This window comes from Hyla sarda, chromosome 6, assembly GCF_029499605.1.
Source record: "Hyla sarda isolate aHylSar1 chromosome 6, aHylSar1.hap1, whole genome shotgun sequence".
NCBI lineage: Eukaryota > Metazoa > Chordata > Amphibia > Anura > Hylidae > Hyla > Hyla sarda.
The window spans coordinates 259,699,555-259,723,891 of record NC_079194.1 but is presented as its reverse complement, the minus strand read 5'-3'; the positions used below and the strand labels follow the sequence as shown (position 1 = coordinate 259,723,891).

At 44.7% G+C, this 24,337-nt stretch overlaps 1 protein-coding gene across 2 annotated transcripts in view; it reads right to left on the bottom strand.

Annotated features, from left to right (window-relative positions):
- Window positions 1–19,108, bottom strand: part of LOC130276984 (synaptotagmin-1-like) — a 271,121-nt gene extending 252,013 nt beyond the window's left edge. Inside the window, exons 1-2 of one of the 2 annotated variants that reach the window (XM_056527085.1) lie at window positions 19,067–19,108; window positions 12,678–12,774 (exon numbers count right to left, since the gene is read on the bottom strand). The gene's annotated coding sequence lies outside the window, so the exon portion shown is untranslated. Of the gene's footprint in view, window positions 1–7,910; window positions 7,983–12,677; window positions 12,775–19,066 lie in introns of those variants that run through there. The other variant, XM_056527088.1, reaches the window with a different exon arrangement.
- Between the last annotated feature and the right edge of the window lie 5,229 nt (window positions 19,109–24,337).

The window sequence follows — 24,337 nt, the reverse complement described above, 5'->3', positions numbered from 1 at the left end:
AAAGTCATGAAACACCTGTGGGGTATTAAGGCTCACTTAATTCCTTGTTACGTTCCTCAAGGGGTCTAGTTTCCAAAATGGTATGCCATGTGTTTTTTTTTTTTTTTTTTTTGCTATTTTGGCACCCTAGGGGCTTCCTAAAGGTGACATGCCCCCCAAAAACAATTTCAGAAAAATTTTCTCTCCAAAATCCCCTTGTCGCTCCTTCCCTTCTGAGCCCTCTACTGCGCCCGCCGAACACTTTACATAGACATAGAAGGTATGTGCTTACTCGAGAGAAATTGGGTTACAAATACAAGTAAACATTTTCTCCTTTTACCCCTTGCAAAAATTCAAAAATTGAGTCTACAAGAACATGCGAGTGTAAAAAATGAAGATTTGGAATTTTCTCCTTCACTTTGCAGCTATTCCTGTGAAACACCTAAAGGGTTAATACACTTATTGAATCATTTTGAATACTTTGGGGGGGGGTGTAGTTTTTATAATGGGGTCATTTATGGGGTATTTCTAATATGAAGACCCTTCAAATCCACTTCAAAACTGAACTGGTCCCTGAAAAATATCGAATTTGAAAATTTTGTGAAAAATTGGAAAATTGCTGCTGAACTTTGAAGCCCTCTGGTGTCTTCCAAAAGTAAAAACATGTCAATTTTATGATGCAAACATAAAGTAGACATTGTATATGTGAACCAAAAAGAAATTTAATTTGACTATCCATTTTCCTTACAAGCAGAGAGCTTCAAAATCAGAAAAATGCAAAATTTTCAATTTTTTCATCAAATTTTGGGATTTTTCACCAAGAAAGGATGCAAGTTACCACAAAATTTTACCACTATGTTAAAGTTAAATATGTCACGAAAAAACATTCTCGGAATCAGAATGATAAGTAAAAGCATCCCAGAGTTATTAATGTTTAAAGTGACAGTGGTTAGATGTTCAAAAAATGCTCTGGTCCTTAAGGTGAAAAAGGGCTCGGTCCTTAAGGGGTTAAAGCTGACAGTCTGGAGTTAAAGCACATCATTTCAAGCATTTCATTTCAAATCCATTGTGGTGGTGTACAGAGCCAAAAATGTTAGAATTGTGTCGATGTCCCAATATTTATGGACCTGACTGTATATCTATCCTCTGTATGGGTCTATTCACACGGGTGGAATTCCACCTGAAATGAAGGCCCAATGCACTTCTATTGGATTCCGCACTCCCCTTGACACTTCAGAAATCCCACTATTCCACCGGCGGAAAATCCACCCATGTGAATATACCCCAAAAGTCCATTCACACAGGTTTTATTTTATGTTTTTGCTGCAGATTTGCTGTAGCTGATTTTCCTACCTATTGAAGTAATGGGCACCAAATTCTGCAGCAGCAAATCTGCAGCAAAAATAAGCCCGTGTGAATGGACCCTAAGAGTACGTTCACACGGGTGAGTTACCCGCTGCAATCTATGCAGCCGAAAATCCGCAGATGGAGTCTGCTGCAGATTTCTTGCAGAGGAAATCTTTCTGTTGTGCTAAATAATGCAAATTTTTGCTAAAGTGATTTTGAATGAAATGTGTGACTTTTCTATACCAGCCCACACCTGGCCTACAAAAATAGAGTTTGAACACAATAAAAATCCCTTAAGGTTCCAGGGCCAATAAGTCATCTACAACTTTTAAGGGGTTGCTCCCTTGCGGGGAAAAACCCTTACTAGGAACCCCCCCCTAAAAATATTATTCTTTATTGATTTCAAAATTATATATCCTCACAAAATTCTCCTCACTAAAGGGTCACTATACAGTCTAGGTTATAATGCCTTTTCTGTGCGTTCTTATCTACACACTGCATCTACCAGTAATGAACCCCTATCTGTATTAGGTTATGTGGTAGGGCCTTGGGGGTGTAGTGTAGTTGGGGTGTTGCTTCAGTAAATGAGGGGTTAACTTAACCCCTGTCACTCGTGACGCAAGGGTGAGGGTTAATATGCTGAGGTAAATCTTTGGCCTATCGCCACCCTTCCCAGAAACGATAGGTGCGTGCTTAAATGAATGAAGGTCCACAATAGAGATGAACTTGAACTTGCATGAACTTTACTGAAGTACTTGCGGTACATCCAATTAACAGCAACAGTCTTAGCAATACAGTCTCTATGTAGTACGGCAGTGATTGACAGATGCCGCGGACCATTAGCTTATCCAAAGGACTAGTAGAATTAGGATTGATGCAGAGATCCGTCCGGATTTAGGGGTCTGTTTAGGTCCGGTGATCTTGCAGACTTAAGAGGGATTGAGATAACTCACAGTTTTGTAAGATGGCCGTTGCCGCAAGGCTTGGGCCTAGTCACTGCTGACGACAGCTGCCCAGATCCTCCTCTATCAGCAGCCCACGAGGAAAGAGAGATGCTGCTTGCTTGACAGCACAGGAACAAGAGAGAGATTAATGGCCACCACTTCCTTATATGGGCAGGGCCGTTTTGGATTGGTCTGAGTCAGCTGTCACTCACCGTTACAATGTATGGTGGGCGATCACCTGACTTCCTTTCAAAGGTCCTTGAACCATTAACCATAGAGTTTTGGAACGCATCACGGGACCCGCAGGTCCTGCGACACTACAACAAGGTAAGTACACTTTATATACATATTTACACATTGGATTTGAATAATTTTAACTATTACAGGGGTGACTAGGGGCTAACTATAGTTGAGGACCCCACCGGTACCTAGGGACTTTGACTTTGGGGACCTCACCACAAGGTAACGGATGCAATCCGGTACCAGGACACCACAGTTACTACCACTGAGACAGCTGTATTAAAACATAAAGCTGATAGCCTCCCAATGTTTCGCTGACAAATCAGCTTTGTCAGGGGCTATGAGGCTAATACAAAAAAAAGAGAGACTATTTTAAAAAGTTGCACAGTGGAGTTAAAAGTTGCAGAAAAGGAACCATACAAAGTGGTGTTCTGAAGTGATTTTTTTTTTTTCTTGCTTTACAAATTTGTCAACATCTGTGTGATATTATAATAAATATGTTGCACAAAAATAAATAAATTACTTCAAAACACCTAATAATAAATGCCCCTCTAGATGTCTGCTGGAAGAAAATTGTGAACTGTTAAGTTTGTATGAAAAAACCCAAAAACACAATTTGTATAAAAATACAGATTTTGATATGGATTTTGATGCAAATTTGCGTTACAAAAGAGTAAAATATGCAGCATATTTACATTAAAAGCAGCATGTCACAGCTGCAAGTGGATTTTGTGACAAATTATCTGTAACTAAATCTGCAGTAACAAAATACATCACGTGAATATTTCCCCTAGAGGTGCATTAATAAAGTGTTGCTAAATCATGTTTTTGTCACTGTTAGTGCAAAATTGTGCCCTCAGCCTAAACAGTACAGTTGATAAACCTACAAGTGGTCACTCATGGGGTTAAACAGGATAAGTCTATTTATATAGCAAATTTTTAAATCCACACTGCTATTAAGAACAAAGGACAGTGTATTTAAACAAGTCACATGTAATCTTTGTCTCCCCAAGCCTTACCAGAGAAAAAAAAAAAAAAAAGATACTCAGCTCTAAAAGGCATATTCACACATTCACCATATCTGCTAACAACATATATAAGGCTAAGTGTATGTGTGTATAAGGCTAAGTTTCCACTTGTTTTTTTTTCCTGCGTTTTTTGTGTGAAACAAATGCAAGAAAAAAACACCAGTGCAATTTCTTGCATCTGACGTTTTTGCATTTGAGTGGAAATTGCATTTTTTGGCCCCTTTGGCATTTTTTTTTTTCAAGAAAAAAAAAAAAAGGATGCAGTAGTGATGGTAGAAATTTATTGAACGGAATTTATACTTTTTTATAATGAAATCTTCATTAATTTTTTAACAGGGATCAATTTATGTGGGCGGGCAGGGCACTAAAAATGTAGCCGACAATAATAAAAATGTAGTGTGTGTGTATTTCACTTTTTTTTTCTTTAAAAAAAAAATAATTTTTAGGTAGTACTACTACTACCAGCAGGGAACACACTGTTCAATGATGGGAGTAGTAGTTCCTAATAGACAGATCACCCCGGGTGTCACGCCTGACACCCGATGTGCTCGTCCATAATATAGCAGAGATGCGGAGCGGCGCTCACATCTCTGCACTATACTCCGGGCTGGCCATTGATGTGAATAGAAATTCACAACACTCATTCACATTTTCCCAGAGTGGTCATTGTCCAGATCGTGGCAGCCAATCCCGGCTCTCAGCGGGAAATATGAATGGTGAGGGGCCGGCCGGAGTACAGAGCAGAGATGCGAGCGCAAGAGAAAGACATCTCAGGGATGAAGGACAATCGCAGTGGGAGCTGTAGTACCTGCATTAATAGACAGATCGCAGCGAGTGTCACTCCTGACACCTGCTGTGATACTCCTGTATAATGTATAGATGCAGCCGGCCGCTCTTCTATGGTCCTCTGCACTGACATATATACAAACCTATTCATATTTCCCACAGAGAGTTGTGAGTGGCTGGAACCAAATGGCCAATCACAGCTCTCTGCGGGAAATATGAATAGGTGTATATATACGGCAGTGCAGGGGACCATAGAAGAGCAGCTGGCTGCATCTATACATTATATATGAGGATAGCAACGGGCGATCTGTCAACTAGTACAGGCACTACTACACCCATCATGGAACAGTGTCTTCCATGCTGGGAGTAGTAGTACTACCTGAAAAAAAAATAATGTAAAACACACACACTACATTTTTATTATTGTCGACTACATTTTTAGTGCCCTGCCTGCCCACATAAATTCATCCCTGTTCAAAAATGAATTAAAATGTCTTCATAATAAAGATAAATTTGATTAAATACAAATTTTTCCATCACTACTGTATCTTTTTTAATGGTACCCTATGGAATTTTATTAAGAAAAGGTATCTCCATCACTTTTTTTGGATCGCTAAAGTCCAAAAAAGAATAAAAAACTAGGGATGTCCCGATACCCGTACTTGGTATCGGCGAGTACTAGAATAAAAGTATCGGTACTAGTACTCGGTCTTAAAAAAAATGGCATCGGGACATTCCTATAAAAAAACGCCTGCAAAAACGCCAAAGTTAAAACCCATATGTCGTTTTTCACTCCCATAGACTTCTACGGAAGAAAAACGCCACGATTTCAGGGAGAAAAACGCCATAGGCTCAACATTCTGCAACTTTGCAAAACTGCTAAAGAGCTGAAAAACACCAAAAAAAAGAGTGAAAAAATGCCAAAAGGATAAAAAAAAACGCCAAACTGAAAAACGCAAAGTATAAAAAGAATTTTGCATTTTCTAATTGATTTACAGCTAACATCTGGCCACAGCGTTTTTGGCCGAAAAAACGTCATGCGGCAGAATTGGCGTTTTTCTTGCCATTTTTCCCCAAAAAATAAACAAGTGGAAATTTAGCCTAAGGCTGGGATTATACTTGGAATTTATGTGTAGTTTTTGGGGCCAAAAACTACAGAAAGATGTAAGCTGGAGTCAATATGGAAATATGAAGTGTCATACCCAAATGGGGTTTTACTCTTTGGCACTTTTTCATCCTTTTTTGGCATTTTTAGGCTCAGAGGCAGTTTTCCAAAATGCTGGAGCTTCTATGGAAGGTAGAAAAAACAGTGTGCATTTAATAGGGATCGACCGATTATCGGTTTGGCCGATATTCACGATTTTGGACGTTATAGGTATCAACAATTACCTTGCCGATAATCCGATAATGCACTGCCCCCCCGCACCCCCCACCACCGCGCCGTGTCCCCTACCGCACCGCCCCGGCCAGAGACCGCACTGATAGGGCTCAGGACAGGCAGGGGAAGAAAAGCGGGTGGCGGTGGCGGTCTCTGGCACCGCAAAAGCCACTGCAGTTCATTGATTTAAAGCGCCTGCTTTAAATCAATTATCTGCAGCGGTCGCCGGGGGGATAAATAGCTGTTAACTTATACCGGAATATCGGTATAAGTTATCGGCTATCATCCCTAACCTCCACAGAGTATCGTATCGGGCCTAAAAAAACGATATCGGTCAATCCCTAGCATTTAATATTGCTATTTTTAATTGAAATCCTTAAGTCACGTGAAAAAAGAATCATATGAATTGAAAAACTGCATCGTGGAAGAGAAAAATGAGGGGGCAGTTTCTTGTGCCATTCTTCTTCTGGCCAAAGAACACATCAAAAGTTGTATGTGGCCCTAGCCCATGGTTTCCTTCATACAAATGGCCCAAATGTGCCTGAAACCAAAACTGTCTGGTTTTGCCCACAGCAACCAATCACAGCTCAGCTTTCGTATTTTAACTAGCTCTGGTAAAGTGAAAGCTGAACTGTGATTGGTTACTGTGGGCAAAACCAGACGGTTTGGGTTCAGGCAGATTGATACATCTGGGCCATTGCATAGGCTGTAAAAGTGCTACAAAAACTTTCCATTTTTCATTATAACATCTTTTTAATATAGGCATTTTTATGTGGCTTTTTTCACTTTACAAGTCATGTGATTCTTTTATCATATGAATTAAAGGGGTTTTCCACCATAAGGTGATTTTAATACGTACCAGTAATGGACATGCTTAGGAAGGATCTGTGCTCGTCTTGGGGCTAAATGGCTATGTTGTGAGATTACCATAACACTGAGGCTATTTCCTTTTGGAGTTCGTTCCCTTAAACTACAAGTCCCACGATTCGTTGTTTGTAAGTGTGAGGATACTTTTCTCCCTCCCGCACATCAGCCACCCCACCCATTGAAGCACACCTGTGATGCCTTCTATTCAATAGACTAGAGTTTTCTGACCAGGGTGCCTACAGCTGTTGCAAAACTACAATTCTTGCAGAATGAACTCCCTCCTACCCAGTAGTCACTCCACCCGCTGAAGCAAAGAAAGGCTTCCTCTGAACACCTGACTAGTGATGTAATTTGTCAGGCTGCACTGCCACTAAGGAAAACCATAACTTTGTATGTTGTTAACAATAAACTGTGGGTCAAGAATGCAAAACTACCATGAAACATTGGTACAGACACTATATTTTGAACTACATTAACTTTACAGCCCATGTAGTATAGTAAAAAAATATATATATACCAGAATACCCCTTTAAGGATTCCTATTAAAGAAAGTGAGGGGAAAACACCAGAAATTCCCTTATATATTTAAAAATGTACATTTTCCTAGGTGTTTTTTGTCACATGGGGTCCATAAGAAGAAAAAAACTAAAACTGGTTCAAAGCAAACAAACCAGAGCATGCTACAACTTTAAACAACTGCCACTGGCCCACAGACACTACCAAAGGGAGAAAAAAAGCCACAAACAAAAATTCCATGTAGACATACCATTTCATATTACCCTTTTGACTCCAAGTGACATCCTACTTTATTTCTACATGTGCAGAAGCTTTTATTAAAGTTAATGGAAGCTTCAGGGCTGCCCCTGAATATTTTTTGGGAAATACAAAGCCAGAAATTATTCAAAAAAGTGAATAAAAAAAATAATGAGAAATATAAAAGGAAGAACTTAGGCTTCTTGCATAAGGATTGTGGTCAGTATTTTAGCCAAAACATATTTAAAATAGGGGAAAATCTTTTCACGAGATGGACCGTGTGAACATAGCCTTAGGCTGAATTTATTATTCTCAACTGACCTTCATTTTAATCTAAAAAAAAAAAATGTGTTGCCCCCCCCCCCCCCCCCCCAAGCTATATTAACTATTAACCATTACAAATATCGAAATCTAAAAACATCCCCATAGTGAATACACCAAATACTAACACCTAGGCATAGGTTCATGGTACTATGTGTTATACAATGCAATGTGTCACTTTAATATTGACAATACCTTTTGGTAATAACAAGAAAACATCTTACGGAGAGCAAAAAATATAAATAATATTCAAAAACAGGACCTTACCGTGTCCAAGCAGCCAGCAATGTGTTCTCATCTCAGCAGCATATGCTCGGAGTTTCTGGCATACTATGCTAGATCAACAAGTTTAACCTGCCCTACCTCATTAAAACACACCTGAACTACTTAACTCTTTTCCCTGCAAGGCACATTTAGAGTAGATCACTATGGTTATACTTAAAGGGGAATTCCAGGAAGAAAACTTTTTTTAATATATCAACTAGCTCCAAAAAGTTAAACAGATTTGCAAATTACTTCTATTAAAAAATCTTAATCCTTCCAATAATTATCAGCTGCTGAAGTTGAGTTGTTCTTTTCTGTCTGGCAACAGTGCTCTCTGCTGACATATCTGCTTGTCTTGGGAACTGCACAGGGTAGAGGTTTGCTATGGGGATTTTCTTCTACTCTGGACTGTTCTTGAGACAGGTGTCATGAGAGAGCACTTAGACAGAAAAGAACAACTCAACTTCAGGAGCTCATAAGTACTGAAAGGATTAAGATTTTTTAATAGAAGTAATTTACAAATCTGTTTACATTTCTGGAGCCAGTGGATTTTACTGGATAACCCTTTTAAAGGGGTACTCCTGTTTTGAAAAACATATCCCTCTTTCCACAGGGGAAATAAGTGTCTGATTGTGGGGGACCAGGTCAGGGCCGTATTAAGAGCATCATGGGCCTGGTGCTGAAGATTTTGATGGGCCTTTTTATAAAAATATATAAAATGAAAACGCAACACACTGAAATTTTGTTTAACACAAATAAAGTGCATTCGTCACATGTTTTAAGCACATTAAATTACCAGGATAGATGAGTATATGATAGTGTATGGAAACTTTGCATATCTATAGAATCTGTTCTTCCGCTATAAAAAATTTAAAAAAAAACACTCTTATATGGGGGCCCAGAGTGTCAAGGAGGTGTGGTAGAGGGTCCGCTATACTCCCAGACTGTAACATCTATCTAATGTAAAGTCCCACCCACTGCTTCTTTGGTTAACACCAGGGTTTGCTTCCCAGCGACGTGTTGACATCCTGTGCATGCGACGTGAATGGGGATTGGGGTTCACAAGCTGCAAGTCTGAATTCAAACCTGTCAGACTGCTCATCCATCACAATCCCCATTCACAGCAAAGCATAGGGGATGCATGTGTCAAAGAAGGTGCGGAGAAGTGTTGTGGCCTTGTAGCACAGCGCACCCTAGCCACACCTCTTTGACACTTAATGCACCCCTACAAAAAAATAAAGGATCAAACAACATCTATGAAGATATGCAACGTATTGAACATCTTTTTTGGCTATGCTAGCAATTTCATATGCATAAAACGTACGACAGATGCACTTTAAACAATTTTAATTACCAATAAAGCGCCATAACAGAAACCTTATAGAAAGGATTTCTGCAATTATCTGGCACCCTTGGCCCCTCTATACAAACACTCTATGGGTATGTTCACAAGACAGAATGTCCGTTGGGAATTCCACACTTAGGCTAGGTTTCCACTTGTTTTTTTTTTGTACACCTAAAAAAACGCCAGCAAAAACGCCAGCAAAACTGCCACAGGTTCTTCCTGCATTTTGGCAGTATTTCTGTTTTTGTGAAAACAGCCAAATTTTTCCCCTGTGGCAGTATTCTCACTGTCTTCTGGGTACTGAGCGCCTGGTCCACAGAGTGTAAGCAGGTGAGGAGGGATGTACAGCATCACTGCTCACCTCCCCCGGCCGTATAGTATACAGGGGGGCATAGTGTACCTGTGGATCCAGGCTAGTAAGTCTGAAGCTCTGTTCACATTATCCGTTTTGGATAATGGGAACAGACCCTTCTGTCAGTGTCTACCCAGACAGGGAGACTCAAGCTGTTACTAAACTACAATTCCCAGCATGCCCAGACAGCCAAAGGCTGTCTGGGCATGCTGGGAGTTGTAGTTTTGCACAAATTGTAGGCTCCCTGATTAGGTACACATTGCATTATGGGCCTCTCCCCTGCAGAGAACGCAAAAAATGTCCTAACACATTTTTTTGTGGTTTTATTTATTTATTTTCTTCTCGTTTCAGATCCGTGTATGCAGAGGATTACGGCGGATTTGATGGATTACGACAGATGAACTTGATTTTTTTTATTTTAATAAAATGGTTAACGAGGGCTGTGGGGGAGTGTTTTTTAAAATAATCAAATTTTTCCAATGTGTTGTATTTTTTTTTTAAATTGAATATTCAGGCTTAGTAATGGAGGCTGTTTAATAGACGCAATCCATTACTAAGCCAGGCTTAGCGTTAGCCCCAAAAACAGCTGGCGCTAACCCCCAATTATTACCCCGTCACCCACCGCCACAGGGGTGCCGGGAAGAGCCGGTACCAACAGGCCCGGAGCATCAAAAATGGCGCTCCTGGGCCTAGGCGGTAACAGGCTGGCGTCATTTAGGCTGGGGAAGGCCAGTAATAATAGTCCTCGCCCACCCTGGTAACGTCAGGCTGGTTGGTATCTGGATGATACAGAAAATAGGGGGAACCCTTTGCGTTTTGTTTTTATTTATATATGGGGAAAAAACGCATAGGGTTCCCTGTATATTCAGTATCAGCAAGATATCAACAAAGCAGCAACAGCCTGACGTTACCAGGGTGGGCGAGGCCCTCCCCAGCCTAAATAACGCCAGCCATTTTTGAGGCTCTGGGCCTATTGGTACCGGCTCTTCCCGGCACCCCTGTGGCAGTGGGTACAGGGGTAATAATTTGGGGTTAGCGCCAGCTGTTTTTGGGGCTAACGCTAAGCCCCGGCTTAGTAATTGATTCCGTCTATTAGACAGCCTCCATTACAAAGCCTGAATATTCAATTAAAAAATAACAACACATTGGAAAAAAAAATGTATTTTAAAAAACACTCCCCCACAGCCCTCGTTAACCATTTTATTAAAATAAAAAAAATCAAGTTCTTCCGTCGTAGCCCATCAAATCCGCCGTAATACTCTGCATACATGGATCTGAAATGAGAAGAAAAAAAAAACACAAAAAAATGGGTTAGGACATTTTTTGCGCTCCCTGCAGGGGAGAGCACCCATAATGCAATGTCTTCCCAAACAGGGAGCCTCCAATTGGTGCAAAACTACAACTCCCAGCATGCCCAGACAGCATGCTGGGAGTTGTAGTTTAGTAACAGCTGGAGTCTCCCTGTCTGGTAAGACACTGCCAGAAGGGTCTGTTCACATTATCCAAAACGGACAATATTAACAAAGCCTTATACTCTTACCAGCCGGGATCCTGTCTGTAGCTCCGCCCCCTAATGACATCATCATGAGGGGGTGGAGCTACACAGACCCGTGGGGACTGGAGGGAGGTATGGGGACTTCTTCATCTTCTGTATACAATATATACAGCTATCTATAGATAGCTGTATATAGTGTATACTGCCCGAAGGGTTAACCTACACTGTCCAGCAGTGTAAGTTAACTCTTTTCTTGCCCGGCTGGCTTAGCGCACAGCTCAGCAAGGGGTTAAGTGAGCCAGCAATGTGTATACTGTATATACATTGCAGGCTCACTGTAAGTTCTTGCTGGGGCAGTAGATATAGGATGTATATCTACTGCTCAGTATCAGCTGTCTCCCGGCTCTGTAGCTGTGGGTACAGCTGATCCCGACATTCACATCAGGTGGATCGCAGTGGGTGTCAGGAGGAGGGACATCTGCTGTGATCTGTCCCTTACTGCAGGTACTACTGCCCCCAACATGAAGCACACTCTGCTTCATGCTGGGAGTTGTAGTACCTGCATTAATAGACAGATCTCAGCAAATGTCACTCCTCCTGACACCCAATGCGCTCCTCCTGTATAATGTATAGATGTGGCTAGTACTACCTAAAAAATGTTTAAAAAAAAGTAAAAAAACATACACACTACATTTTTATTATTGTCGGCTACATTTTTAGGTCCCTACCCGCCCACATAAATTGATCCCTGTTTAAAAATAACTTACATTTTTGTTATAAAAAAGATAAATTTCGTTAAATACATTTTTTTCCATCACTATTGTATCTTTTTTTATTATTATTTTTTAATGGCACCCTACGAAATTTAAATAAAAAAAGGTATTTCCATCACTTTTTTGGATCGAAAAGAGAATAAAATCCGCCTGAAAAAACGCGAAAGTTAAAACCGACATGGCGTTTTTCTAGGCGTTTTTTCACTCACATTGTGGGAGGAAAACGCCAAGATTTTCCCGAAAAAACACCAAAGTCTCGACAAGAGGACGCTTTTTAAAAACTGCCAAGGAGCCCAAAAACAGCTAAAGGATAAAAAAAAAAAAAAAACGCCAAACTGAAAAATGCCAAGTGGATTTGGCATTTTGCAGTTCCCTATTGACATAACATCTGGCCGCAGCGTTTTTTCTATAAAAAAAAAAAAAAACGCCATGCGGCAGAATGGGCGTTTTTATTGGCGTTTTTGTAAAAAAAAACATAACAAGTGGAAACCTAGCCTAATATCCCACAGCAGCAGAGTCCCATTGATTTAAATGAGAAGCTGCTGCACTGTTCACACGGCATGTTTCCTGTGCAAAAATTCAGATTCTGGCATCCGCAGTAAGAATAGACTCGTCTATTCTGTTTGCGGATACCGCATGGAAATGCATTGCCGTCTATGAGACGTGCATTCCCAAGCAGTCCTAGTGCCCTCCGGTTAGTCAAATGTGCAGAATGTCCATACTTGTTTTCCATTTTTCGCAAGTGTGAACCCCGCCTATCTATAGTGCCCAAATAGTTATAATGCCGTATCTTTGTGGGACTCACAGGCAATATCTCCTCTCATTAGAGTCGTCCTCTTTTATTCTTTTTTTTCCCTCTAGCTCGGACCGCTGTGACGATTCCTTCCAGACATATATCGTTTCTGCAGAATTAGCAGGGAAACATTTTAGGTGCAGCAATTACCCAGCACCACATAAAGTAGTACAGCTATAAGAAGATATGTCATTCAGAAACAAGGAAAAGCTCTTCACACCTAGCTTTTTCATGCTCGTGAATGGCATATCTGTTGATAATAGCTGAGCTGATATAAGCAGATATGCCATTGAGGAGCATGAAAAAGCTAAATGGGAAATTGTCACCCAGCTTTTCTGTGTTCCTGAATTGCATATCTGTCTTATGGCAGATCTATTATGAGCAGATATGCCATTCAGGAGCATAGAAAAGCCAGGTGAAAAATTGTCACCAAGCTTTTTCATGCTCCTGAATGCCATTGCTGTTTTTCCACCTACAGACTCATACAAGGGCTTGTTTGCTGCGTCACCAATTATACTTTGCAATGACATCACTTATTTTACCATGAAATCTACAGTGAAAAACAAAAAAAATATTACTGGGCGGAAAAAAAATAATAAATGCAATTTTGCAATATTTGGTGGCTTTCTACACAGCGCACTTTTTGCAAACAGTGACATATTGGGAGAGATTTATCAAAACCTGTATAGCGGAAGAGTGGTGCAGTTGCCCATAGCAACAATCAGATTTCATTTTTCAGAGGCCTTTATAAAAATGAAAGAAGCAATCTGACTGGTTGACACAGGTTTTGCTGAGCTATTATAAGCAGATATGCCATTCAGGAGCATGAAATCTAGGTGAGAAATTATCACCTAGCTTTTCTGTGTTCCTGAATGCTATTGCTGCTTATAGCCTATAAGGATAACTTCCTCTAAATTATAGGCAAATCTGTCTATGGCCCCTTTCACACTACAAAATTCTCAGTTTTTAAACATCCGTATGAAGTTCCATCTGAAAACCAGCTGAAAACGGCAGTAACAAAATCCTATACGTCCGTTAGAAAATCCCATTATAGTCTATGGGATTTTCTAATATCCGTTTTAATCCGTTATAGTCCGTTATTGATAATGGACGTTATTTTGTGACAGAAGATAGTAATGGAAGAAATAGTTCATGCACTATTTCTCCCGTTACTATCTTCCGTCACAAAATAACGTTTGTTATCAATAACGGACTATAACGGATTCATATGGATATTAGAAAATCCCATAGACTATAATGGGATTTTCTAATGGACGTATAGGATTTTGTTACTGCCGTTTTCAGCTGGTTTTCAGACGGAACTTCATACGGATGTTTAAAAACGGAGAATTTTTTAGTGTGAAAGGGGCCTAAAATAGCTTAACTAATATAAGAAGAAATGGCAATAAGGAGCAAAAAAAAGCTGGGTGACAATTTCTCACCTAGCCTTTTCATGCTTCTGAATGGCATATCGGCTTATAATAGCTCATCTTTTATAGACAGATGTGCCTATAACATATAGTCAAAGCTGTCTATAATAGCTGATGTATTATAAGCAGATATACCATTCAGGAGCATGAAAAAGCTATTCAGCTAGCTTTCTGGGGCTCCTGAATGGCATATCTGCTTATCATAGCTCAGCTATTATATACAGATTTGACTAAAAGTTATAGGTAAATCTATTTATAATAGCTGAGCTATGATAAGCAGATATGTCATTCAGAAGCCCAGAAAAGCTAGGTGACAATTTCGCACCTAGTTTGTCTATGCTCCTAAATGGCATGTCTGCTTATAATAGTTGAGCTTTTATAAGCAGAAATGCCATTCAGGAGCATGAAAAAAGCTAGGTTAGAATTTGTCACCTAGTTTTTCTGGGCTTCTGAATGGCATATCTGCTTATCATAGCTATTATAGACAGATGTGACTAAAAGTTATAGGTAAATCTGTCTATAAGCTGAGCTATGGTAAGCAGATATGCTATTCAGGAGCCCAGAAAAGCTAGGTGACAATTTCTCACCTAGCTTTTCCATGCTCCTGAGTGGCATGCCTGCTTAAGGAACATGGAAACCTAGATGAGAAATTGTCACCTAGCTTTTCTGTGTACCTGAATGACAAGTAAGTTCATGCCTGGTGGTACCTTTGGGGGAGACTCCAGAGGCAGAGACCGCCGGCGGGACCTCAGGGAGGCGGCAGAAACTGTGGGATAATACTTCAATCTTAGCGTGCGCAGGCTGAACTAAAATGCAGCCAGGAGCGGACTGACAACACTCAGGGCCCCCGGACCAAATAAAGCAAGGGCCCACAGTCGTCCCCTGGCCACACCTCTGCCCCACCCCTATTCGGACATCAGCCTGATTGGTGATGTCTGGCATTAGCCGAGGGAGTGGGAGCAGGCACTGTGCGTACATGTATGCCTTGTGTCTTTAGGGCTCATTTACACGGACGGATCCGCAGCGTATTTTATGGTGCGGATCCGCCGACAATGGACCCTACAGTGCTGCCTCCATCTGTGTTTGCTCATAGCGGCAATCCGTTTCTACGAACAGACACGCTTTGATGTGCAGTATACTCACACACATCGCAGCTGCTCTAGGCCCAGCTATAGGTGGAGCGGCTACAATGTGTGTGTCACGATGCCGGCTGGCAGGAGGTGGATCCTCTGTGCCAGAGAGGGATAGCGAGGACCGTGCTAGTGGACCGGTTCTAAGACACTACAGGTTTTCACCAGAGCCCGCCGCAAAGCGGGATGGTCTTGCTGCGGCGGTAGTGACCAGGTCGTATCCACTAGCAACGGCTCACCTCTCTGGCTGCTGAAGATACAGAAGATAGGCGAGGTACAAGGGAGTAGGCAGTAGCAAGGTCGGACGTAGCAGAAGGTCGGGGGCAGGCGGCAAGGTTCGTAGTCAAGGGAGATAGCAAAGGTACTGGTACACAGGGTATAAACACACAAAGAACGCTTTCACTGGCACTAAGGCAACAAGATCCGGCAAGGGAGTGCAAGGGAGGAGACTAGATATAGCCAGGGAACAGGTGGGAACAAATTAAGCTAATTGGGCCAGGCACCAATCATTGGTGCACTGGCCCTTTAAGTCTCAGGGAGCTGGCGCGCGCGCGCCCTAGAGAGCGGAGCCGCGCGCGCCAGCACATGACAGCAGGGGACGGGAACGGGTAAGTGACCTGGGATGCGATTCGCGAGCGGGCGCGTCCCGCTGTGCGAATCGCATCCCCAACGGCCATGACAGAGCAGCGCTCCCGGTCAGCGGGACTGACCGGGGAGCTGCAGGGAAAGAGACGCCGTGAGCGCTCCGGGGAGGAGCGGGGACCCGGAGCGCTAGGCGTAACAGTACCCCCCCCCTTAGGTCTCCCCTTCTCTTTATCGGGTAACTGCCTCCCCTGGGATGAGGACACCGGGAAAGGATGGAGGGATTCCTCAACGGCAGGCAGAACCGCAGGAGTAGGAATGGGGAGAGAGGGCAGAGGGCGGGACCTGGCACGGGGCAGTGTGACACCAGGACGAGGGCCATGAGGGGACACAGAAGCTTGCCTGATGGAACTGGGAGGGGGGGAGGGGCATTTCCTGTGGCAGGCAGAGTCCTTAATGACCTTAGGGGGACCAGATACAGGAGGAACCACAGAGTTACGGCAAGGGTTACTGGGAACCGGTTTTAGACAGTTCTTGGAACAAGAGGACCCCCAACTCTTGATCTCCCCAGTGGACCAATCCAGGGTTGGGGAATGAAGTTGAAGCCAGGGAAGTCCAAGGAGAATTTCCGAGGTGCAATTGGGGAGGACCAAAAGTTCAATCCTCTCGTGGTGAGATCCGATGCTCATAAGAAGGGGCTCCGTGCGGAAACGTATGGTACAGTCCAACCTGGCTCCGTTGACCGCGGAAATGTGGAGTGGCTTGACAAGACGGGTCACCGGAATACGGAATTTATTCACAAAGGAGTCCCGAATAAAATTCCCAGAAGCTCCAGAGTCCAGGCAGGCCACGGCTGAGAGGGGAGAGCTGGCTGAAGTGGAAATCCGAACAGGTACCGTGAGACGTGGAGAAGCCGACTTGGCATCAAGAGACGCCACACCCACGAGAGCTGAGTGCGAGCGTGCGTTTCCCAGACGTGGAGGACGGATTGGGCAATCCACCAGAAAATGTTCAGTACTGGCACAGTACAAACAAAGATTCTCTTCCTTACGGCGATTCCTCTCTTCCAGGGTCAGGCGAGACCGATCCACTTGCATGGCCTCCTCGGCGGGAGGCCTAGGCGCAGATTGCAGTGGAGACTGTGGGAGAGGTGGCCAGAGATCTAAGTCTTTTTCCTGGCGGAGCTCTTGATGCCTCTCAGAAAAACGCATGTCAATGCGAGTGGCTAGATGAATGAGTTCATGCAGGCTAGCAGGAGTCTCTCGTGCGGCCAGAACATCTTTAATGTTGCTGGATAGGCCTTTTTTAAAGGTCGCGCAGAGAGCCTCATTATTCCAGGAAAGTTCAGAAGCAAGAGTACGGAATTGTATGGCGTACTCGCCAACGGAGGAATTACCCTGGACCAGGTTCAGCAGGGCAGTCTCAGCAGAAGAGGCTCGGGCAGGTTCCTCAAAGACACTTCGAATTTCCGAGAAGAAGGAGTGAACAGAGGCAGTGACGGGGTCATTGCGATCCCAGAGCGGTGTGGCCCATGACAGGGCTTTTCCAGACAGAAGGCTGACTACGAAAGCCACCTTAGACCTTTCAGTAGGAAACAGGTCCGACATCATCTCCAAGTGCAGAGAACATTGCGAAAGGAAGCCACGGCAAAACTTAGAGTCCCCATTAAATTTGTCCGGCAAAGACAGGCGGAGGCTAGGAGTGGCCACTCGCTGCGGAAGGGGTGCAGGAGCTGGCGGAGGAGATGATTGCTGATGAAGTTGCGACTGAAGTTGGTGCACAATGGTGGACATTTCTGACCATCTGGTGGGTTAGATGGGCGATCTGTCGGGCTTGCTGGGCGACCACCGTGGTGATATCAGAGGCAACTGGCAGGGGAACCTCAGCGGGATCCATGGCCGGATCTACTGTCACGATGCCGGCTGGCAGGAGGTGGATCCTCTGTGCCAGAGAGGGATAGCGAGGACCGTGCTAGTGGACCGGTTCTAAGACACTACAGGTTTTCACCAGAGCCCGCCGCAAAGCGGGATGGTCTTGCTGCGGCGGTAGTGACCAGGTCGTATCCACTAGCAACGGCTCACCTCTCTGGCTGCTGAAGATACAGAAGATAGGCGAGGTACAAGGGAGTAGGCAGTAGCAAGGTCGGACGTAGCAGAAGGTCGGGGGCAGGCGGCAAGGTTCGTAGTCAAGGGAGATAGCAAAGGTACTGGTACACAGGGTATAAACACACAAAGAACGCTTTCACTGGCACTAAGGCAACAAGATCCGGCAAGGGAGTGCAAGGGAGGAGACTAGATATAGCCAGGGAACAGGTGGGAACAAATTAAGCTAATTGGGCCAGGCACCAATCATTGGTGCACTGGCCCTTTAAGTCTCAGGGAGCTGGCGCGCGCGCGCCCTAGAGAGCGGAGCCGCGCGCGCCAGCACATGACAGCAGGGGACGGGAACGGGTAAGTGACCTGGGATGCGATTCGCGAGCGGGCGCGTCCCGCTGTGCGAATCGCATCCCCAACGGCCATGACAGAGCAGCGCTCCCGGTCAGCGGGACTGACCGGGGAGCTGCAGGGAAAGAGACGCCGTGAGCGCTCCGGGGAGGAGCGGGGACCCGGAGCGCTAGGCGTAACAGTGTGCGAGTATACTGCACAATCACCTCGAAGTGTGTCTGCTCGTAGCGGTGGATTGCCGCTATGAGCAGACACAGATGGAGGCAGCACTGTAGGGTCCATTGCCGGCGGATGCGCAGCGTAAAATACACTGCGGATCTGTCCATGTGAATAAGCATTTAAGGTACGTTCACACATACAGGAGCTGCTGTATATTTTCTGCAGCTGATTTTGCTACCTATTGAAGCTAATGGGTTGCAAAGTCAGCTGCACAAAATATGCAGCAGATCCTGTACATGTGAATGTACCCTTAAGGTGTTAATGATAAATAAACAAGCAGTGTGTTCACATGTTGTGGCCCCAGTGGGGTCACTTTCCCTCCTCCAGTGTCCACAGGTCATCAACAGGTCACATTACCAAAAAAATTTTTTTTTAAATCGCGGCAAAAATGGCACAGTTTTACAGCGATTTCAAAAAATCGCGGTAAAATCGCGCCATTTTTGCCACGATTTTTCCAAAAAATTGTTCTGGTAATGTGAGATGTGGACACTGGAGAAGGGAAAGTGACCCCACTGGGCTGCTACTATACACATCACCCAGCCCCAAGTTATACTGCTAGTCAGGGGGGAGAGGCAACACACAGGGACATCACTCACCTCACATGAAGTGGCTGCTCTGTGTTCCCGGGAGGCCTGTCAGCTCTTGGCCCCTCCTCTTCCTGTGCTGGGGGCTGAGCCAACAATCAGGTTCCCTTCATCCATACGCTGCTGTCTGTCTCTGCTAATGATTCGCAGAGCAGGAGCAGCGCAGGGATATTTATATAGAGAATGACATCACCTGAAATTAGCGCTTGTCTGACTGGGGATCCAGGACAAGTGTCCTGAATCCTCAGCAGCTGCAGCAGGCTCTTTACCCAGCTGGGCATTCGGACCACGGCCGAATGGACCGGCCGGTCAGTCCGCCCCTGAATGCAGCACATACGCTGCTTTTTCTGGCAAGGGGGAGGAGCCTCCTATGCTACCCTGATGTAATGTGGGGCACATGGGTCAAGAGCTTATGCATCCCGCTGTCCACGTCACCACCCAGGGCCGTAGATAAGGAAACAGGGCTGGCCTGGGACATCACATGGCCGGCCATCTTTTTCTGTAAATCTAGCTGTCGCGGGCGGCCTTTGTGGGCTGCCTGTGCTGACGGCTGGGCCTATTTTAACGTAGGGGCCTGGAGTGGCAGCTCCATCCACCCCTATATTAATCCGGCCCTGGACCAGATGGTCCCCTATCACCAGCCCCTGTGGATGGGGATATGCTTTTTAAAAGTACGCTTTTAACCCCTTAAGGACGCAGGGTTTCTCGGTTCTTGCACTTCCGTTTTTTACTCCTCACCTTTTAAAAATCATAACCCTTTCAATTGGCTTATTTTTTGCGGCACCAAGTCTACTTTGCAGTGACATCAGTCATTTTACTCAAAAATCTACAGCGAAATGGGGGAAAAAATCATTGTGCGACGAAATTGAAGAAAAAACGCCATTTTGTAACTTTTGGGGGCTTATAAAAAGCAACCAAAAATATGTTATTTTGGACTTTGGAATTTTTTTGTGCATACACCATTGATCATGCGGTTTAATTAATGATATACTTTTTTAGTTCGGACATTTACGCACGCGGCGATACCACATATGTTTATTTTTATTAACATGTTTTTGTTTTTTTTATAGGAAAAGGGGGGTGATTTGAACTTTTATTAAGGAAAGGGTTAAATCACATTTATTAACTTTTTATTTACACTTTTTTTTTTTGCAGTGTTATAGCTCCCATAGGGACCTATAGCACTGCACACACTGATTGCCAGCACTGTTCACTGCAAAGCCATAGCTTTGCAGTGATCAGTGTTATCGGCGGTCGATTGCTCAAGTCTGCATCTCAGGCTTGGAGCAATAAATCACAGAAGAGATGTGCTGGAGGAAGGTAAGAGGACCTCCTCTCGTGTCCCAGTTGATCGGGATACCGCATTTACACTGTGGTGGTTCCGATCAGCCCCACTGAGCAGCCGGGAAGCTTTCACTTTCATTTTAGACGCGGCGTTCAACTTTGAACGCCGCGTCTAAAAGGTTAATAGCGTGCAGCACCGCGAGCGCTGCCGCACGCTATTAGCCCCGGGTCTTGGCTTCAGATGCATGCCGGGACCGACCTGATATGACGCGGGGTCACCGCATGACCCCGTGTTCTATCGCGGGGGCCGGCCAAGGACGTAAATATACGTCCTTGGTCGTTCAGGGGCTAAAGGACAAGTACCATGAAAAAAAAAGTATCCCGAAGGATAGGGGATAAGTTTTAGATCACAAGGGGGTCCAAGCGCTGGGGCTCCCCGCGATCTCCTGTTTAGAGCCCTGGCTCTCCTTCACAGTGACAAGTCACCACCCCCGCCTGAAGTGAGGGCTGCTATGCTCCCTCCATATAGCTCTATGGGAGAGCCATTCAGCAATCTACGTCTCTCCCATAGAACTATATAGAGGGGGGGTGGCCCCAGCGCTCGAACCCCCTGGGATACGTTTTTTTCATGATACTTATCCTTTAAAGGGGTACTCCCCCCTAGACATCTTATCCCCTATCCAAAGGATAGGGGATAAAATGTCTGATCGAGGGGTTCCCGCCATTGGGAACTGCCGCAATCTCTCCTGCAGCACCCCCTGTCATCTGGTGCCTTATGGCTGGCGATGCAGGGCCGGAGGATCGTGATGTCAGGGCCACACCCCTTAATGACATCACATTCCGCCGCCTCAATGCAAGTCTATGGGAGGGGGTGTGACAGCTGCCATGCCCCCTCCCACAAACTTGCATTAAAGGGGTACTCCGCTGCCCTGCTTCCGGAGCTCTGCTCCCCAGCGTCCGGAAGTTTATTGTTCCGAACGCAGTGTGTGGGCTTCCGTGTTCAGGGCCGCCCCTCCTGACGTCACGCCCACCCACCTCGTGACGTCACGAGGGGGGCGGGCATGATGTCAGGAGGGGCGGCCCTGAACACGGAAGCCCGCACACAGTGTTCAGAACAATAAACTTCCGGACGCTGGGGAGCGGAGCTCTGGAAGCAGGGCAGCAGAGTACCCCTTTAAGGGAGCAGGGCGTGACATCACGAGGGGGCAGGGTCGTGATGTCACGATCCTCCGGCCCCTGCATCGCCAGTCATCAGACATGGAGTGGAGTTGGCTCTGCGATCAGACATCTTATCCCCTATCCTTTAAGGCTAGGTTTTCACACAGGTTTTTTTCTGGTGTTTGCTGGAAAACTGGCACTGCCGTTTTTAAGCCAAAGTGCATTTAACCCCTTAAATGGGCACTGTCACCAAACTTTTTTTTATATGTTGTAGTACTTATGTACTACAATATATCTCTAATATAGATCCATCTATTTTTTTTTGTAAAATAGTTTATTTTAATTTTGAAAACCGGCCACTAGGGGTCTCCATCCTAATGGCCGCTGCAGGCTGGCGTGTCGTCATGCTTGAATTCGGACCGATGCCGGCCGGGCAATCGGTCCTAATTCATTCAGCCTGCGCTCGCTCCCTGCCTGTCAATCAGACAGGCGGGAGCGAGCGCTGAGAGTGCATTGGCTCCCTGGCCTCACATGCCGGCCCCGCCTCCCGGCATATACGCTGCTGCTGCTGCCTCAGGACTCTGCACTAGGGTATGTCTAAGGGAGAGTATGCCTTGGGGTTTTCAACACAGGGTTGGGGGAGAGCACGGTTTGGGTTTTCAACACGGGGGGGAGCGGGGTGCGGGGTTTTCAACACGGGGGGGGGGGGGGGGTAGTGCAGTGGCCATGGCCCTAACTTATTGTTTTCAACACAGGGTGCCTCCAGCTGTTTCACCACTACAACTCCCAGCATGCCTCGGCAGCTAATAGATTTCAGGGCAAGCTTGAAGTTGTAGTGGTGAAACAGCTGGAGGCACCCTGTATAGGTGAACTAAGGGCGGAAGTCTGCCCCCCGAGCAGGCGTTAGTGACATTGCGCCTGCTGGGGAAGTTTGCCTGGTAAGTGAGCACAGTACCAGGCAGACAAAAAGGCATTTTTAATATGGTTAAAATAAATGTAAGGCAGGGAGGGGGTTAGGGATAGATGGGCAGTTCTAAAGGAATTAAGTATTGTAATAGACAGACCTCTATTTTTAATATTCAGGGACTCTATAGTAACAGGGACTGTTCCCCAGGACTGGCGCATGGCAAATGTGGTGCCAATAATTAAAAAGGGGACAAAAGGTGACCCTGGAAATTTAATCTAACAGACCTGTTAGTTTAATCTCCGTTGTATGTAAATTGTTTGAGGGTTTTCTAAGAGAGGCTATTTTGGAGTACATTGATACAAATAAATGTATGACTCCATATCAGCATGGCTTTATGAGGGATCGGTCCTGTCAACCTAACCTGATCAGCTTTTATGAGGAGGTGAGCTCCAGACTGGACCAGGGGCAATCACTGGATGTCGTATATCTGGATTTTTCCAAAGCATTTGATACGGTGCCACATAAAAGATTGGTGCATAAAATAAGAAGGATTGGGCTGGGGGAGAATGTGTGTAAGTGGGTAAGTAACTGGCTCAGTGATAGGAAACAGAGGGTGGTTATTAATGGTATTTATACTGATTGGTTGACTGTTACTAGTGGGGTACCACAGGGGTCAGTCTTGGGTCCTGTTCTATTTAATATATTTATTAATGACCTTGTAGAGGGGTTGAATAGTAAAGTAGCAATCTTTGCAGATGATACTAAACTCTGTAAAGCGGTAAACACAATAGAGGACAGTGCACTGTTACAAATGGATCTGGATATGTTGGGGGTTTGGGCTGAGAAGTGGCAGATGAGGTTCAACACTGATAAATGTAAGGTAATGCACATGGGGAGGAAAAGTCTGAGACAGGGTTATATATTGAATGGGAGCAAACTTGGGATGACTGACATGGAAAAGGATTTAGGGGTCTTAGTTAATAGTAAACTTAGCTGAAGTGACCAGTGTCGGGCAGCTGCTGCCAAGGCTAATAAAATCATGGGGTGCATCAACAGGGGCATAGATGCTCACGACAAGGAAATAATTCTACCAATGTACAAATCACTAGTCAGACCACACATAGAATACTGTGTACAGTACTGGGAACCAGTGTACAAGAAAGATATAGTGGAGCTGGAGAAGGTTCAAAGACGGGCAACAAGGGTAATACGGGGAATGGGAGGACTACAGTACCCAAAAAGATTATCAGAATTAGGGTTATTTAGTTTAGAAAAAAAGAAGGCTTATGGGAGACCTAATAACTATGTATAAATATATCAGGGGACAGTACAGAGATATCTCCCATGATCTATTTATACCCAGGACTCTATCTATAACAAGGGGACATCCTCTACGTTTAGAGGAAAGAAGGTTTCTACACCAGCACCGACGGGGGTTCTTTACTGTAAGAGCAGTGAGACTGTGGAATTCTCTCCCGGAGGAGGTGGTCATGGTGAACTCTGTAAAAGAGTTCAAAAGGGGTCTGGATGCTTTTTTGGAGAATAATAACATCGCTGGTTATGTATACTAGATATTTAGGGACAGCATGTTGATCCAGAGATTTATTCTGATGCCATATTGGAGTCGGAAAGGAATTTTTACCTCTAGTATGAGGGTTTTTTGCCTTCCGCTTGATCAACTCAGTAGGGACTGATTAGGGATATAGGTTGAACTAGATGGACTCTGGTCTTTTTTCAACCTTACGAACTATGTTACTATGTTAATAGGCAGGGACAGAAAGAACAAAAAAGGATGGTGGGATCCAGGCAGGATGCTTGTTCCTGCACCAGGACGAGTATACACGTCCATGGTTCTTGTGGGCGCTGCCCAGTGCACCCACGAGATCGCGGCAGGGATTCGACTGTAACACACAGCCAGGACCCTGCTGCACTGC